Raw genomic sequence first — 15,481 nt, forward strand, 5'->3', positions numbered from 1 at the left:
ACCCAGCCATGTCTTTCTGGGTCTTCCTCTTCATTTGAAACCTGATTCTCGGGTGTTGAAAGCTTTAGCCGCTGGTTGTTTCTGGGGCATTCTGGTTAGATGTCCAAACCATTTGACTCTTTGACGCTCTATGAATTTTGTTTTTTTGTGGTATTCCCCTTTGTAGACGTAATATCTAGATCTATGGTTTCGTTTCTAATGCTGTCTCTTCTGGTGACATTGATGGTTTTGCGGAGATACCTCATTTTGCATGCTTTGATTTTTCAGTCTTGTGTCTTGTTTAGAGACCATGTTTGGCCCTGGTATGTTAATGTTGTTATGAAGATGCTATTGATGAGCTGGGATTTCACTTCGATGTTCTTGTGACTGAGCAGGGGTGCTAGCTGGTAGGTCACTGCATTTGCTTTCATAGTTCTTGTTTCTATTTCTTTGTCCATACGCCCATCTTGGGTAAAGATGCTTCCCAAATATTTATATTCCTCTACTTGTTGGAGCTGTGTTCCGTCAATAAGGATGTTGAGTTTCCCTGGGTTTCTGCTGACCTCCATAACTTTTGTTTTTGAGATGGAGATTTTCTTGTTAAGGTGTTTACATTCCTCATTTAGTTTTGTTGTGTGTTTTTGTAATTTTTCTTTATCTGTGTTTAATATACTCTGGTCAGCAGCAAATACAAGCTCGTCCAGTTCAGTTATGTTGTCATTTGCTGCTTTCGTGATCTTATCCATGTAAGTGATGAAGAGAGCGGAGAGAGAACACACCCTAATGTGGAACCAGTCCGATAGTCCCTCTGTAGATCTTACGCAAACAGGCTGTTTATATAAAGTACCATGATGTTTTCCAGCAATTGTCCTGTTACACCATATTTCTCTAAGACTTCCCAAAGTTGAAATCTATTTACCCGGTCGAACGCCTTTTCCTGATGCACAAAGATGACATAATTGACGTCGCAGCACTGGCGTAACTAATATTGTCGGTCAGATGATACAATGTTACAAGCAAAACTTTTTTAAAAAAATAGTTTTTCATAATCTGTAATAAGGTCAAGAAATATTTTGTCGAAATTCAAATTATAAAAATTCTGAAACAGTGGAAAAACAGCAAAAACACGCAAAATTCCTTGCCCGCATACCGTCAAATTGCTGGTGTTTCAAGATCACAAGCTACGCTCTGCTGCTCAGCATAATTTATGAGCGCTTTAGGACCATCCACATGGTCACGCGGTCCAGTGGCGGGTTCACCAAAAGGTGCAGACAAAAGTCCGCATCCAGAACAGTTGCATGATGTTCTCGCTTAGATGTGACAAAAATATGTGCACATTTTGGGCCAACTGATGACGACAAGGGAGAAATAATTTATTTCACTTTCAATACTACAGAAATTCCTTATGCTGAGCGCGATTGGGTGAATTTATGATGGGCTTTTACTTGAACCACAGGCACTCCGTGAGTCACAGAAAACATAGATTAAAGGGAAATATACCGCCTCATCGTAACCTTATCTCACGGTTCAAGCCCAGCTACAAGAATTCCTTTTTAGTCTTGGGTTTTTAATGTTGACCTTCGTAATTGACATCGAAACTCCCCTTGGGACAGGTTAAACAAACCAAAAACTTCTGTAGTTTCAAGAGGCAAACAAAGATCTTTCCCACCACACTTTTGGGAGAAGGATAGCGGTTTGACTGGCATTCTTGAACGGTTTAAAAAAAACGTCATTTTCCGTTATTTTAAACACTGGTACTTTTTAAAGCATGATGGAGTCAAGGTTGAAGTATGCGTAAGACTATGTTCTGCAACACACTGCGTTTAGGGACGAGATTTATCCGTGCTGTATTTGCCGAATCGACCCAATGAAACAAACACTCATTGAGATCTTATTCACACTGTGACAGGCCAAAATATTTTTGAATGAACAATTTTGATATAGTCTACCAAAAGTTCCAAGTCATTATTGCATACAGAGTTCCTCGAAGTTGTTGTTGGAACCAACGTTTAAAAGTTTGACTGAAGTTTACAGACTTTACGTAACAAAATGACCACGTAAAAGACCTGCTGTGGGGCTCAACCTCTTCAGGAAAGAGTTCAACTAAAACAATTTTGTGTTGTTCCAGCGAAAAAAAAGACTAACGTGACATTTGCGTCGGGTCCCAAATAGACAATGTAACAGAAGATGCGTGAGTAGTTCACAAAGAAAGCAAAGAGGTTGAAAGGCAGGAGAAAGAAATGGATTTTTTAAATAGCCCTGGGGACCCAAACTAAGGAACCATCGGACAGTGGGCGTCGTCTGCTTGGATATGCAATGTGTCTTGTAATGTCCCATGCCCAAGGCCTCTGCTCTGCGCTATAGAACAAAGCTTGCCGTGCATAACTCAGCTGTCTACAACATGGCAACCTAGGAAATAATGTTATGTCTGGCATGATGGGGAAGGTGGACTAACTTCTGAAGAACTTTTATTTTCACCCTGCATCATAGACTACATATGATCTCTTGCCAAGACCTAATGACAATATAATACTGTTTTGTGATGGATGCCTTTACCAACATAAAAGCGCAACTCTCGTCAGTGCCATCTCAGATCCAGTTTGTGTGCTCAACACCACAACTGAACAGAAATATCTCATAAATGGGCATACCCAAATGGAGTTCGATCACGTTCATAGCGTCGTTGGGCGATCTCTCAAAAAGCTCTTATACACGTACCTTCTGACTATGTTAATGTTTGCAGACTGGCGCGTCAAAGCCCTAGATTATACTTTCTTCAGTAAATATTATTCACTACAAGAATACTCAACCATAACGTGCACAGTCAACAATAACTATATTTTCAGCAGAGCTTGGAAGCAATTACAAAAATATGTCGTAATTCGGATACTTTTTAGGTGTAGGAATGTCCTGAAACTTGTTAAGAGTGCATTTTATCGATGTTTGTAATAAACTGGTGAAACAGTTTCTTCTAGAACCGTTTCCGTTTCTTGTCTGACAGCGTGATATTATATTTTATGGTTTATCCTTTATAGGTCTACAAACTATCTATGTCTTAAAAAAAGCTGTGATCAGCTGTATAATGATTTTTCCTCTAGCTAACCATGTTTTTTGACGTAGATCTAATAAACCGCAGTACGTGATAGCTTAGTGCAATGTATCAGACTAAAACAGGGATTGAACAATGAATCTAGCCAATTGTCTCATTACAAAAAACACCGTTTCACAAAATGATTTGTCTCAACCAATAAATAACAGCTTTCCGTTCTTTCATTATCAGTATCGACGAGTACGTAAAACTTTTCAAAGAATGATAATGGGTTTTTTCCTCTCTTTCCTGAAAAAAATTGCTTTTAGGGCTTATGACATTGTATCATCTGCCCAACTGTATGAGGATGTAATTATCACCATTCATTTGTAAAAAAACAAAAGGCGATAGCCAATCCTGTGACAGTCACAGAGGCTTATCCCTCTTGTCTCTAGCTTGTAAAATCCCGGCCCGAATTCTTCCCAATGGCCTGTTGAAGTATTTCTCTTTAAATGACGCTTTACCTGAAAGTCAGTGTGGCTTCCACGCTAAAAAGGCCAAGATCTTTGCAGCCAGGCAGATTCAGGAAAACTGTATAGAGCAGAATGAAGCCTTATACATGACCTTCGTTAAAGTTATAAAGGCTTTCGATACCCTTAGTCGGTAAGGCTTACGTAAAATCTATGCGAAGTAAGGATGCCCGCCACAGTTCATCACTATAGTTCGTCAATTTCAGGATGGACTGAAAGCCGGCGTCAAGAGCAATGGTGATATGTCAAAACCATTTTGTGAGAAAATTACAAATGTAGTGAAGCAGGGCCATGTGTTGGAACAAACTCTTTTCATCATCGTGTTATCAGCAATGATGCATGGTGCGTTCGAGAACTCCGCTGTTGACGTAGATATCAGAAACAGACTGGACCGTAACGTCTTCAACTCTCGTAGGCTGCAGGCAAAAACAAAAACACGCATGGTGAATGTCTGTGAACGTTTTTTGCCGATGATATGACTGTGCATTACTTGCCCATGAAGAATACAGCATTCTTAACTGTGTTGATTATCTTTTAACTTTAGACTCACAATAAGCGCAGTCATTTCAGAAGATCTTTTCCAGCCCATCCCTTGTAATACGCAGATCCTCCCTTCTAAAAGCAAAATACATAAAAGCAAAACTTAACAATGTTGATAGCTTTAAACACCTTGACACTACACTATCTTCAAATGCCGCATCGATGCAAAAATAACTTTGAGTATGGAATTATAATAAATAAAGCTGGTGCGTCAATAGGATGACTAAAAAGAAGGATTTGAGACAAAATGAAAGTATAAAATGTGTTGTGGTCCTCCATACCATGTTTGATGCTGAGACCTGGACGGTGTACCAAAGCCATGACAAGAAGCTTAATTATTTCCCTTTGAAACGCCTCAGGAGAATTCTTGGCATCAAATGGCAGGAATAAATTCCAGACACAGAAATCCTCCAAAGTGCAAATTCCTAGTCTGTTTTTTAAACAAATAAAGGAGTCAACTTCGCTGGGCTGGCCATGTCGTAAGAATTCCTGGTTTCAGAATACCAAAGGCAGCATTTTATTCTGAACTGTTTGCAGGAAAGAGTAAGGTTGGCCCACCAAAAAGCACTACACAGAAACCCTGAACATGTCCCCGAAGGACTTCAATATAATTATTTTGACACGAGAGAGCCTGCTTCCTGACAGACCCAGCTGGAGAGCTGCAGTCACAGTGGGCATTAAATTATATAAGACTTCTTAGTAAGAAATGCTAAAACAAGAGAGAAGCCCACAAGTTGCACACATCCCCAAGAGGGAGTGGAGCTATTAGATGTTCAAAATGTGGATAAATTTTCTTTGCCAGAATTGGTCTCATCGGCCAAATTAGACTGCAGCTCTCATATTGTGACACTATCTATCTATCTATCTATCTATCTATCTATCTATCTATCTATCTATCTATCTATCTATCTATCTATCTATCTATCTATCTATCTATCTATCTTTCTGTCTATCTATCTGTCTATCTATCCATGTATTTGTTTATCTGTCTGTCTGTCGATTTTTCTGTCTGTCTGTCTCTCTCTATATCTACAATAGGAAAAGCAAGTACTCACATAGCGAACTCTATCACTCCTTCGTTTCTGACACTGACGACCCCATCACCATCATCCCCATAGGTGGCAGTGACACATATTTGGTTCACGTCATAGAAAGTCGGAAACCGTTCTAGCTCATACCAAAGTCCAGCATACTGCGAACAGAAACATAAAATGAAAATATAATATGATAACTCGTAAAATCCGACGCTGCGAATTCTGTAAGGCTCATTACTTTTTAAATTGATCTGTCTGGAAGTACAGACCAGATGTATAGTACGATGGTCATACGACTAGACGCTGTTATGACAGTTCAATAGATCATGCGACATACTAGTGGTTTTTGATAAGTCGTTTCCCCAACCATGTCGCACAACAATGGAACTTCGAAAATGGGATTTTTTTTTTTTACCTTGAACGCTGTAGGTAAAGTTTTGGGAAAATCTGATGAACGTTATAACATTAAGATTACTTTTATAGTGCGGTCAAAATTTCGTGGTGCAACTGCACTTATCCTCAAATACCCCTTTAATGGGTAAATCACTGCCATTCATACTTTGCACACAGTTTATATCAGTTTGCCTTAACTTAAGCATTTTTTTCCACAGCAATGGAGGCTGGATTTAAAACAAACTTTTCTTCATAGATTTGTATAAAATTTTATAAATCTGCGCAACGCGTAAAATGGGATTGTTCACAGCACTTCCTGCTTCTCACACATATTTTGTATGCGCATATGGCTTACGTCATAGCTCACCAATGATCCTTTTTCGTGGGAAAACTTGTTACAAGAAATTCAAATAGAATTGCGAACGCATTTTTTGCACTAAGGGTTCTCAAAACAGGCGTTCAGTAAAGGTAGTTTCACGATTTAAAAAAATAAAAAAATGACGGACTTGCTTTTAATAGCGATATTGCCCCAGATGTAAACCTTTTAAAATCTGTGGAAACCACATACTTTGATTTTAAACTAGTATTTACAATAACATACTTTTCTGAAAGGTTGCTGTTGTTGTTGTTGTTGTTGTTGTTGTTGTTGTTGTTGTTGTTGTTGTTGTTGTTGTTTTTTACAAAATATTGTTCTGTTAAGGCAAATTGATACAAGTTGTTGTGCAAAAGTTTCAGAGTCAATATTCGATAGTTTAAGCAATATTGGACAAAAAGTTGCGCCACGAATTTTTGTTGACCCAGCTATAGTTAATGAACACTTATATTTTAAAAATTCCTACAGATAAAGCCTTTTTTTTCAGTGGAAAAAATTTTAATAATGGAATCTTTTGAACGTTGGCGTGTTATGAAATGTTTTCTTTACATCGACAACTTGTGAGTCGATAATGAGCGTTTACCTGAAGACATCTCTCTGAAAGCCTTTTTTATGAAACTGTGAAATATTGGTTAGGGAAGTACAAATCAGACTGTTGTTATCAAGAATCCAACCCCTGAGCGGTTAGGCTGTTCTGTTTTTGGGTTAGAGAGGTTGTCATAATGGCGGACTACTTAGACAGTGGACATACCGTCACAGTAGATTATTATTCGGGTTTGCGGATGAAAGTACAGTCTATCTTGGCCAAGAAAATACGATAAAAGCTGTGAAAAAGAACCCTCTTGCTGCACTATATTCCTTCAGCAAAGCATTTTGTCTTTGAAGTTCCCCCGTACCCACCCTATTCAAGTGGCTATTACAAGGCCTAGAGTGTCCATACGTGCTGTGATTCATTGTGTGTTTATGGGGATTTGAAATCAATTGTTCAAAAAGTATATTGTGAATCGGTTGCTATGGAAACGGCGGCCATATTGGATTTTGTAAACCTTTTTCAATCCCATTTTATTCCCTTATTTATTAACTGATTCACCTCTATTTTCGCATGCCAACAGTATGTAGCTCTTCAATTTGGCTTGCTGAATTTTTTATATATGGTTTAGTTTTTATTTTATGACACTTAAAATTGGGTTGTTGCAGAAAAAGTGAAAAATGGAAAATTCCTCCTTTCTAAGCCCATAAATCAAAAACTACTCTGTTAAAAGGGGGGGGGGGGGCGCTACACCTAAAGGCTATCTCGCTTTTTACTAGACCAAATTTTACCACATTACACATATAACAAGCATAGTAAGGAGTCTTAAAATCCGCAATCAAATTTGAGAAAAAGTTTCGTTTCCATGGAAACAGCGACCATATTGGATTTTGTTGACATGTCTTACGTAATGAATACCGCACTTATCGGTAATGGAAATTGATTGTTTTTTAGCATGCGTGTTCACAAACATTAGATCTAAATATCCTTCTGTTGTTTTTTTCCAAAACGAATAGGAAAATTTTTTATGAATTTTTTCCTGAGGTAGCATTCAAGTTTGCAAAAAGTTCGTGAAAGTCTACACTCCAGACACCATCAACAAAAATCTATTCCGTATATCAAAAGATGAATTTTTAGTATTACATCTTCTCCTCATTCTGAGAAATTTTTATGAAGATTGGATGAAAAATGGTGGAGTTATTAAAGAAAGTATAGAGAAAAGTCGCGTTTTGAGAAAACGGCAGAAAAATAAAAATAAAATACTGACTTTATGAGGAAATGGAAGTGATAAACATGCCCGGTATGGGAGAAAATACGGTTTTTGGGGGTTCTTATGCAATGAAATAGTTATAGGAGAGGCTTAGAAAACTAAAAATGCCTACAACTCAAATTCCATAATTTTGAGCCGAATTTTGACTTTGGGGATGTAGCCCCCCCCCCCCCCCCCCCTTAATAAAAAATTCAACTGGCTCAAATTCAGAACTAGGTGTTGTTGGTATCCTTTGAATGTTACATTGAAATTGAAAAAGAAACAGCAGAAAAATGTAATAATGTTTGAAAAAAAAATAGAATTGTGAGAAAACAGCCGATAAAGGTAAGAAAATGCGGAAAACGTGCTTACGCAGAAAACCCACGAAAAAACCATTTCAAACTAAAGTATAGCAACTGTTTCATAAAATTAACAAAACACATAAATAGAAAACAAACAACAGCAATTTTACCCCAAAACACGATTTCTAAGTGCCCCCCCAGCCCTTAATGAACTTCTCGGTCCATCTCGGTACATCTTGGTAAAAAATAGGTACCAATGAACAAGCCCCCCCCCCTCCAGCTCTTAACGTGTTTCTTTTGTAGTCAGGGTAAAGACATATTGAGCGCCCCTCGTAATTATCGATGTGAAAAGAAATAAAATCAAAACAAAACATGGAAGGGAAGGAAAAGTAAAATTGTGGCTTTACGAGAGATGTCAATGTTTAAAAGGAGACCGGGCTCTATAGGCCTCGTTTGAAAAAGAAAAGGTTTGCGATTAAATAAAATGAAACCAAGGTGGGCTGAAAGTAAGCTCTATATTATGTCAGTGATGCAATAACACCTCTGTTGTTTATTGGCTCAACCAGTGAAGAACGACTTTTTTTTATGAAATGAAGACGTCTTAAAACCCAATAATAATATATATTTTTTTTTTCCATTTATGTGTGTTCAAACTGTGATCAACAGTCGACCTCGGGCCCCAGGCGTGGCAAATTGTCCGGCCAACTTTACTGCTGGACTGCCCGCTACCAGAGGGAGATAATCAACTTAATGAAAAGTACTTGCTATTGTAAAAATGTAAAAATGGAATTCTGAACAAGCATGTGGTAAAATCACTTGTAAGTGACTATTTCTCTTGGTGCATTACCCCCCCCCCCCCTCACACACACTCACAAAAAAGTATGTTTCCCAATATTGCATCATGTGGCATTTTCCTTATTAAAAAGAGAATAAACAACTTTCTTCACCGTTTTCGGGTCTTGACCATTAATTTGTTTGTCTCGAAGGTTATAAACTTACGATTTAAGTTATCCACTAACTTGCATGTATTTGGCTTCCGCTGTAGGTATTTTAACATTTCATGAACGACTTGAATTTGCGAATTTTTTTTTTTAATCGCGAAAATCACGAAAATTGCGTATCAAGTAATGGACGTGGAAAAGTACCCTAGAATACAGTAGTCAGTAGGCTTGTGTCCCTGAATAAAATGCGATAACCCTAGCTCAAAACCTGTGCGCTGCACATTGACGACCAGCAACGATTGTCTATTTTTGAGAGATTGTGTATCATAATTTATGTTATTTATCAAAGCTCATCAATAAAGAGAAATTCAATTTTTTAACACTTATACTTAATTTAGCAAAAGCAAGAAACGTCCATTAATTTCCATTGTAGTGGCGGACAAAAATAACACAACATTGTTTAAGCTCTAAGCTCTATGGTGTCTTGCTGAAGGCACGCGAGCAGATAGTTTATATTTATAATCGGAATAAGACTTTCTCAAAAGGTGGGCTTAGCTAGATTGTATTTTTTTCATTCAATCATAGTGAACATCACAAATGCAAAATTTGTATGAAACAAGATTTAGAATATTTTTAAACAATTAGACAAGTCCATAGCTTTAGGAAATGATAGAACCACGGGCATGATTTTGCAAAAAAATTAAAGGGGCGTTTATTGGTTGCACTGTAAAGTGGGTGTCTGCTGAATGGTTCTGTTTAGTGTAATACAATTAACCAAATTACTATGATTCTATAGACTGCACGTAAGTGTTAAAAATAAGCCAACTTGAAAATGTTAGCGAAAGGGCACGTCAACTAACAAACAAATTGAAAGACAAATACGACACGCGCAATCTATTAACTTAGTCCTATCAGAGGCGGACGTTAAATACGGAGGTTCTGTCCCTTAAATAACCCAATAGTATTGGTACGGGCGTTAAAGCTAAACAAAAGACATGGTACTCACCCGCGAAACGTCAAAGCTATCCTTGACTGTTACTCTCGGGCAGCGACCAAATTTGATAACTGGGTCTTGCCCCGAGCAGTTGTCTATTAAAAATAATGAGATCAAAATGCACACAGAGAATGTAAAACTTCTCACACCTTTTACGTTCATGTTGTCTTCCAAAAAATCGATAATGCTGGGTATCAAAATGAAATAGTCTTTGAAAACTAACTTTACTACTGTTGTAGTCACCTCTTTTATATTTTTTCGGAGTGTATTAAAATTGTTTTTGTCAGAGAGGTAAACCGCCGGTGCCCTAGCAACTCTAATGGTGTGATTTATTCACATCTGTCATAGTATTATAATATTATTATACGGTCTTAATCTGCACCAATACATTATTATATAATATGCCTCTATGCAGTACAGCCTCGGGGCAAAGAAGATTCAATATTCTGAGCTGTGGACTCCTAAATTATTGACCGTTGAGGAGATTACACTCGCAATGTCATTAGCCAATTCACAAGGTCATCATTAATTTTGACACTATTGACCAGGACCTGTGAGTGTGTATTTCTTTTTTTTTTTTTTTTTTTTTTTGGGGGGGGGGGGGGGGCATTTGTTCCTGTGTGTGTATGTGTGTGTGCACGTGTGTGGGTTTTTTTCAAGTTTGTTCCTGTGTGTGAGTGTGTGAGAGTGTGTGTGTGTGTGCGATTGTGTATGTGTGTGTATGTTTGTGTGTGTGTGTGTGTGTGTGTGTGTGTGTGTGTGAGTGTGTGTGTGTGTGTGTGTTTCAGTATAAGCGTAAGTCTGTGAGAGTATGTGTGTGTCTCTGTATTTTCCCCTTCGTGAGTGTGTGTATGGCTGTGTTTATTAACGTGTGTATTGTGTTTGTCTGTCTGTCTGTCCGTCTGTCTGTCTGTCTGTCTGTCTGTCTCTCTAAGAACAAGCGCACACGCGTGCGTGCGCGCGCGCGCGTGCGTGAGTGTGTGTGTGTGTGTGTGTGTATGTGTGTGTATGTGTATGTCTGAGTGTGTATGTGTGTGTGTGTGTGTGTGTGTGTGTGTGTGTGTGTGTGTGTGTGTGTGTGCGCGCGCGTGTGTGTGCTGATACGCACATTATGTAAATTCGTATGGTTCTTGAAGTTGGGGGTGGGGGTGGGATGGAAGGGATGCCTCTTCATATGTAGCTTGTTGAGCCATGTTTCGTACGTTGTCTTATATATTCTAATTGTAACCTTCATGATAACAGCAAATTACTGCCAGGAGGCTAAGTGAAAAGACAGAAAATAAAGAAGCAAATGATCCTTTTTTTCGTTCGTTCACGTTTAGGTAATTTTAAAGTATAATGGGGTCACGGTCGAAGACAATGTTCTACAGCACATTGTGCTTAGGGACGAGATTTATCCGTGGTGTATTTGCCGAACCGACCAAAAAAAACAACAAACCCTTGACGTCTCATTCACATTGTGACAGAACAGCATAATATTCCAAAGTATTCTTAAATGGAAAATTTCTACATTGTTTCCATAAAGTTCCAAGTCATTATTGCACACAGAGTTTTTCGAATTTATATCTACAACAAAAGTTTAAATGTTTGACCGACGTCTACCGACTTTTTGTAACAAAAATACAGAGAGTAAAACGACGTGCTGTTCGGCTCGACTTATTAAAGTAAGAGTTCAAACAAAACACTTTTGTTTTGTCCCAGCTCTGCACTATAGAACAAAGCTTGTTTGTGTAGTGGAACTCGGATTCAACGAAGTCGTCGGGCCTGACCTTCAATTTCGTTGAATCTGAGTATTCATTATTGCAATCACATTTTATTTATATAATTACAGACACCGAGCAAGTAATATATAAGGAAAGTAACAAGTGTTAGGCTTCATTGAAACGCCTGCTTTTTTCCCCCATTTTTTACTTCCTCAATCGAAAGTAATTTGGTTTCAAATAAGCGGCATTTTCGTTTCTTTGATGCACTACCAAGGAAATTATGGAGATTTCCAGGAAAAAGCACCGAACTTTATTAAGCTCACATTGTGCACAAGGGCCGATCCGTTCAAATGCACTCCTGTGTCCTCTATATCATTTTGTTTGCAGAACAAGTTGTGTTGCTGTGTAGAGCCTAGCATACGGTAATGTTTGATTCCACGGAACAAAGCACGCACAATTCATTACGTAGTTATATTGTGACTCGTCGTGACGGTTCGGTTCACTAGGTACATTGAGCTGAAGATCAGAAATTGCCAAAAACGCTTGTTGAGGCTAAAAACGATGAAACATTTTCCGTAGCTTTGTTAGACCTTTGAATTACTTTTCTATTGGAAAATCAATAAAGAATCTCTAAAATTTGCTTTTATATGTGTTTTTAAAGCTAATTTGAGACGTCTTTGTTCTGTTATGTAATACTATGTTACATTCGGTACATAGTTTAGTGCTTCACTAAATTAATATTGTTTGAAATTTACATGACAAACCGCATTGCACTGGTAAGAGGGAATCCTTAGTAAGTAAGGAAGTAAGTTAATTCAGTGTTTAAGGCCATTGGCCCACATCACATCAAATAAAACACTAATTTGATGAGTAAAGTTTTCATAATGAATAAATACAGGTTGTGCACATATCTCTTATCAAGGGTCAAACATTGCATATTTCTGTAATAGGTTCTTAGCTTCCGTAGCCCAGTTTACTCTGCCCAGTTCACAGGAACGATATAATTGCATGTAACAATTCTTTGGATATCAGTCATTGTCTAAGTGTATACGTCTGCACCAGAATTTAATGACAAAATGCATGTAATCAGAATATAAGTTGGTTCTTCCCACTTCTCTTAGAACTAAACATTTCGGTGTAGTTTTGCCAAGACCCAAAAAGGCTTTCCAGAACTTTAATTGAACATTATCAATCACGTCCCAATTTTTGGTACCCTAAATTTCAGAGCCATAAAGCAGCATTGGTTTAATCTTTATATCAAAAATGTTTTTTGCTGTTTCAAAATTTAATTCTTGATACAGAACCGAAAAGCTTTTTTGTTCGAGAAACAATCCCTTGTGCTTTACAAGCTCGATCTTCCAGGATTCGTCTCCAGGATAGACGCGATGAAAATGAAATGCCCAAGTAACTATAAAAGGTTACTTTCTTTAAGATCTTATCCTGCCAATACCATCTCTCGGATCTTTTGAGATAGCCTCCATTTCTAAAAACAACAATCTTACTTTTCTCTTTATTCACTTTTAAACCCCATATCTGGCAGAAATCATATAACACACTGATTTTCTTTTGTAAACCTCTGACATTGTCGTCAAAAAGACATAGGCCATTAGCGTACATTAAGCATAAAATACCATCATTATCATTTGGCAATGCCTGTATAGCATGGGTATTTGAATCTGAAAGGTGATTTTCAAATTGAAATATAAACAAAGAAAATAATATAGGGCTAAGTATGCAGCCTTGTTTGACACCTGACATGCATTGGAAGTATTCAGTAATATACGATTTCATGGATCCTCGTTCACCTGAACCGACTTTAACACATGAAAGAACACTTTGATACATATTTTTCAAAATGGTATACATTGGTCCAGAACAGCCAAGACTTCTCAATACTGTCCAAATCTTTTCTCTGTCAACCCAGCCAAATGCTTTACAAAAGTCAACAAAACATACATAGAACCTTCTGCCAGGCTTGGAGATATATTTTTGGACTAAAGATTGGAGTGAAAATATATGATCTATTGTAGAGTAATTTTGTATAAAACCGGCCTGAGATTCAGGGATGAGGTTACCTTCATCACACCCTAGTTGCAGTTTTCTATTCAATATATATTATATGAGAATAATTTACCAAGAACAATTAGTAAACTAATACCTCTATAGTTATTTACATCATTTCCGTTTCATTTTTTGTGCAAGCTAAATATCATAGACTTGGTCCACTCCTCTAGATAGTAGTCTGTGAAGAAAACTGAATTGAAAAGAGATAGGAGAAATTCAGCCAGGTCCAGGCAACTGAATTTGTAAAATTCCGGCGAAAGGGCGCCAGGTCCACAAGCCTTGCCAGATTTTAAATTATGTATAGCCAATACAATTTCGTCTCTTGAAGTGGGTGGATTTAACAAATCACCTGGCTCACCACAAGCGGAGGCATGAGGCTGTAAGGAAACAGATGAGTTCAAGCTGGTGGACTCGTCATTTCCATTGGCCTTACCACCAGACCCCGAGAGGGGGTTTAGCAATTTCTCAAAATAGACTTACCCTTCTCTGGGTTTGATAGTATTCTTTGTTACCGGGTTTTTACGCAAAAGGATATTGACTTGTTTCCAAAAATCTTTCGAATCGCGCTTCAAACAATTTAAGAATTTGAGTTTGTAATTGTGTATACTGTGATTTTTTAAATTTACAAAGGTTTTTTAATTTCTTTTTCAAAGCGAGGTAGTTATCTAATGTTTCATTTGAGTCCGAAAAATGAAATTTAAAAAAAAAAATACAAAGCATTACAGGGAATCCTTATTTTCCCATTGAGACCTATTTTAAGCCCTTGGGATCCCCTTTATGGTCAATGTAAGAGCTTGAAGGAAAGCTTGCATTTGTAAACATTCCAATGACCCCCATTAGAGACGAAGGGGAACTCCCTAGTCTCCGATCCTCTCATTGGCTCAAAGCATCTTATGCACATTAGCTATTCCATATGATGCCCAGATACAATCTAGTCAGTGATGCCCTAATGAAGGAGAGAAACTCAGATATTTGCAGCTATCAGTACAGTTCAGTTTCCTTTTCTGTTTTTCGTCCCTTACAGCACTGCAAGTTTGTCATTTAAGAGATGGGTTACTTCGACCCTGCCTGCTAGGTCCAAAACGGACTGAGAGGGAAAAATCCCAGCCGAAAAACACATCTGCTCATCCCCACGTGGGAATCGAACTAGAGTCTCCTGCACGTTAGGCAAAGAGCCTTATCATAACACCACAGACGCCAGTTCAGTACAGTCAGTGCAAATGTTTTGGGGTTTGTTAAATAAAGTCCCCAACGCATGTCGTAGATTTCTTTGCTCTTTGGTTTCCGCACCTCGCAACACTGTCGGGTCCAATTTGGGCTGAGAGAGACTTTAACTTTAAGCTGCATCCTTGCATAGAGACAAAGATACTCATTTAAAAACTTGCTTCACAAGCCTTGATTCAAACTCCTGCTCTCTGCATGATAGATGAAGAGGCTAACTCACCCATTATATCAGGCAGATAGACCAATACTGCATCCAGACCTGATGGCGATCCATTTCTCTAAGTAAGTATTACTGACCTTTTCTGATGCTTGTCTTAAGATGTCCACACTTCTTTAAATTACTTCCCCTTAAATGTCAACGAATCTTTCCAGATTCTACTGTTTTAATCTAAGAAGACGTTGTCCGTTTCAGCATGTTATTTCCAGCAACCACAAAATGGCTTTTGGTGATATTTTTGACCCAATCTGTCCTGTTGATTTTGGGAAGATCTTTAAACGGCTGCATTTCGTTAAGTTATTGGTGCATGCTTGAAAAGTACTGATTGAATCATTTTTGGCGGAGTAAAGGCAAATTTCTGGTTTGACCTCTCGCAGCCAT

The sequence above is a fragment of the Aplysia californica genome, unplaced genomic scaffold (assembly GCF_000002075.1).
Source record: "Aplysia californica isolate F4 #8 unplaced genomic scaffold, AplCal3.0 scaffold00468, whole genome shotgun sequence".
Taxonomy (NCBI): domain Eukaryota; kingdom Metazoa; phylum Mollusca; class Gastropoda; order Aplysiida; family Aplysiidae; genus Aplysia; species Aplysia californica.